Raw genomic sequence first — 4,084 nt, 5'->3', positions numbered from 1 at the left:
ACAGCCAGGCCGCCCACCACTTCGAGGGCAGCCACCACGCCGCGCGCCAGCCCTCCCTGCCTCCATGGGCCGCGCTGCGTGGGGGCCTCCTCCCTTGCCTCCTCAGCCTGCAGCCGCGTCCTCACCTCCACGATCCTCAGGTCGTGCTCCCGCAGCAGCTCGGGGAACACCGCGCCAGAGTCGGGGAATCGCACTGGTCGCGGGGGTGGAAGCTCCCCAAGCTGCTCCATGGCGCCGGTGGCGGGGGAGTCCGCGGCGGGGGCTGGCACGCTGGCCAGAGGGGTGGCCTGGGACGGGGCAGGGGTCCCTGAGGCAGGGACGCCGCGCCACACGTTGACCAGGCCGCCATCTCCGGCGTCGCGGCCCCGCACCTCGCCGTCGCTTCGCACCACCACCGGCACCGCCTCGTCGTCGGCAGCCTTGCGGCAGCAGCCGAAGGTGAGGCGGTGCCACCAGCAGAGCGCGGAGTAGCGCATGGCCAGGAACACTTCGTCTTCCTGCTGCTGCTGGGCCATCACCCGCCGGAAGTTAAAGACGCCCTTGTGCTTGACGTCACTCCCGCGCAGGCAGTACAGCTGCAGGGCGAGGTTCTTGTACTTGAGCAGCTTGGCCATGTCTACGGGCACCGCCATGGCCTGCTCGTTGCGCCACAAGTCGCCGGGCAGGCGCGTCCACCCCGCCTTGTACAGCGGGATGGAGGCCAGCTTGCGGCGGTAGGGGAACAGCAGCGCGCCGCGGTCCTTGGCGACCACACGCACGCGCTGCGGCCGCTTCCCTCCGTAAGAGATCGTCACCTGCACCCGAAGTGTTAACATTTTCTTGTTGCTCGTCATTTTTGTTTGTGAAGAACAATTCAAATAGTCCTGATTTCTCGCATGTTGCCGGTGACGAGTTCGTGGATGGACCTTGCATGTATCCTATCCTACTACTACTACTACTACTACTACTACTACTACTACTACTACTACTACTACTACTACTATTATTACTAGTACTACTACTACTACTGCTAATACTACTGGTAGCGGAATACTGTAAACTGCGCTGCTCACTCATAGCAAGAGGATTACTGCCAAGGTGTTCCCGCGCTTCCTCCTGAAGTGTTTGTTTTATGCCGGTGTGGAGTTCTTGGCTCCCGTTGTGCGTACAGACAAAGGCGGTTTGATGTACACCTCAACATGGTTGAAGACTTGGACAGACATACTGATGAAGTAGACCTTGTAAAGTGTTCACAACAGTCAGGCTTTTTGTTTTGTAAGCAAAGAGCGGACAAGGGAACAGCCGGGAACACGACACGGGGCTAAAGAAACATACTTGAAGAGGCAGCGCGGGAACACCTTGGCAATAATACTCTTGGTGTGAGTGTCGTGAGCTACGCAGTTCACATTAATGTGCTACAGCTTAGCGTATCTACCAGTGTTTCTAACGGGACAAGAAACAAAAAAGCAAACAAAATTAACATCTCGTCATAAGAGAATCCTATTATAATAATCAAACATAATAATTAAACAGTAAAAAGGCGTACAATGATCACACCAGAAATCAACAGTCTACTATCTATGTTAAAAACTGCAAACCTGAGAGAAGAGAACCAATCCATCAGTCACGAGTCAGTTACCCCACGGCAGCCTGAGAGAGAGGGTATGCACGGCGCAGCTCCTGCGTCCTGTGCCACGCATGTCGTGGGGAAAAGTTTAGCTGAGGTGTTTTGGTGAGGACTGTGAAGTGTGTGGTGAGTGTTTGTACAGAAATGTGTTGTTGTATTAGTCGTGGTTAATTAGGGTTGGCATTTATTGGTGTTGAAATGTTTTTGTGCGGTAATTACTTAATTATTTTAATTATTTTAATTATTTTTACTACTACTACTACTACTACTATTACTACTACTACTACTACTACTACTACCGACTTGTCATTGCCTTGTTAGAGTTCTTGAGGCAATTAGGTACTTATTGATGCTGGTGTCAGTACCACTACTACTACTACTACTACTACTTTTATTTTTGTGCGGTAATTACTTAATTATTTTAATTATTTTAATTATTTTTACTACTACTACTACTACTACTACTACTACTACTACTACTACTACTACTGACTTCTCATTAGGTAGTTATTAATACTGTTGTCACTACTACTACTACTGCTACTATTACTACTACTACTAGTACTACTACTACTAGTACTACTATTGACTTGTCATTGCCTTGTTAGAGTTTTTGAGGCAATTTGGTAGTTATTGATACTGTTGTTACTACTGCTACTACTACTGCTACCACTACTATTACTACTGCTACTGCTACTACTACTACTACTATTGCTACTGCTACTGCTACTATTGCTACTACTACTACTACTACTACAACTAACTTTTCCTTGCTTTGTTAAAGTTTTCGCGGTAATTAGGTAATTAGATGTTAGCAATAGCGGCTCCTCATGGAGCAACAAAATGATGCGTCTATGGTGATGAACACTCAGTGCACAACACGTGTGTGGGGGTTTGTTTTATGGCCACGCATGGTGACGTCACACTGACTGATCAGTCTCGGGTGTTCATCTCTTAAGATGGCACGGTGTGTTGCCATCACCCTGGTGTGTGGCACCAGCACCCTGTGAGGATGAGCAAGAGGAGGTGGACAAACCACTCCCTGGACCTTCCACTTCCTATTGGGTTAGGTTAGGTTAGAGTCCTAAGGGGGCTCCAGGTGCTCCAGGGTGGGCTGACCTCCTGCGGCTAGTTGATGTTAGGTTAATGTTAGGCTTCTCCTTCTCTAACGGGAAAGTCTGAGAGAGAGAGAGAGAGAGAGAGAGAGAGAGAGAGAGAGAGAGAGAGAGAGAGAGAGAATGTTCCCTTTGAGTAGTTGAAATGTCTGGTGTTGGAACTCTTCTCTCTCTTCCTCTTCTTCCTCCTCCTGTTTCTCCTGCTTCTCCTTCTTATCCCCTTTCTTCTCCTCCTCTCTGTTTATTTCCTTCCTTCCTCCCTTCTGTTCATTTCAAAATTGGTTTGAATTTCTCACTTTTCTTTTCTTCGCTGTTCTTTTCTTCTATTATATCTCCCACTCCTTCTCGTCCTCCTCCTCCTCCTCTTCTTTAGTGTCTTATTTCCTCCCTCCTCCTTTCCTCCTCCTCTTTTCCTTCTCTCTCTCTCTCTCTCTCTCTCTCTCTCTCTCTCGTTTATTCACTTTTTTCTCATTTCCCTTATACTACTACTACTACTACTACTACTACTACTACTACTACTACTACTACCACCACTATTACGAAAAATAACAATAAGTAGAAGTATCCATCCATTTATTTATTTATTTACTTATTTATTTATCATTTAAAAGAGAGCAAATGATGTTCTGGCACAGGTGAGGCGGCCGTGCTCCAGGTGGCGGGGTTAATTGAGTTCACCTGATGAGCATACCTGTGACGCGATTAGCAAGGGTTGTCTACCGCTCCCAATCACTCACTCACTCACTCACTCACTCTGTCTACCTCTACCTCTCTCTCTCTCTCACTCACTCAATTAAAACGTAACTCTGTCTTTCGGAAATTAAGTGACACACACACACACACACACACACACACACACACACATACGGCTAGATATTTTCAGCACTAACAAGCAGAGAGAGAGAGAGAGAGAGAGAGAGAGAGAGAGAGAGAGAGAGAGAGAGAGAGAGAGAGAGAGAGAGAGAGAGAATCATAGCCTCAATTGGTGGTTACTCATTCGTCTTAGATCCTTTAAGAGTAGCTGGAGAAGGAGGAAGAGGATGAGGAGGATGACAACCACCACCAGCATTATTACGCTGATTAACCAACCAGTTCTTAACTTCTAATCCTTCTGCTTATGCTGTTACCCTCTCTTCTCCGTTGGGCTCCTCCGATCATAATCTCATATCTATATCTTGTCTTATCGCTCCAATCCCTCCTCAGGATCCCCCGAAGCGGAAGTGCCTCTGACGTTTTGCCTCTGCCAGTTGGGGGTACCTGAGGAGGTATTTTACTGATTTTCCATGATTTGACTACTGCTTCCGTGTCAGAGACCCGTCTCTGTGTGGTGAGCGCATAACAGAGGTGATAATGTCTGGCATGG

At 48.0% G+C, this 4,084-nt stretch overlaps 1 long non-coding RNA gene across 1 annotated transcript in view; it reads left to right on the top strand.

Annotated features, from left to right (window-relative positions):
* Nucleotides 1-1,085: 1,085 nt before the first annotated feature.
* LOC135115783 (uncharacterized) overlaps nt 1,086-4,084 on the top strand; it is an 8,081-nt gene continuing 5,082 nt past the window's right edge. The window contains exon 1 of the long non-coding RNA XR_010276059.1: nt 1,086-1,732. This is a non-coding gene — a long non-coding RNA (uncharacterized LOC135115783). The remainder of the gene's footprint in view (nt 1,733-4,084) is intronic.

The sequence above is a fragment of the Scylla paramamosain genome, chromosome 29, assembly GCF_035594125.1.
Source record: "Scylla paramamosain isolate STU-SP2022 chromosome 29, ASM3559412v1, whole genome shotgun sequence".
Classification (NCBI taxonomy): domain Eukaryota; kingdom Metazoa; phylum Arthropoda; class Malacostraca; order Decapoda; family Portunidae; genus Scylla; species Scylla paramamosain.
Note: the sequence above shows the minus strand (reverse complement) of the source record. Positions and strands in the feature narration are given on the sequence as shown.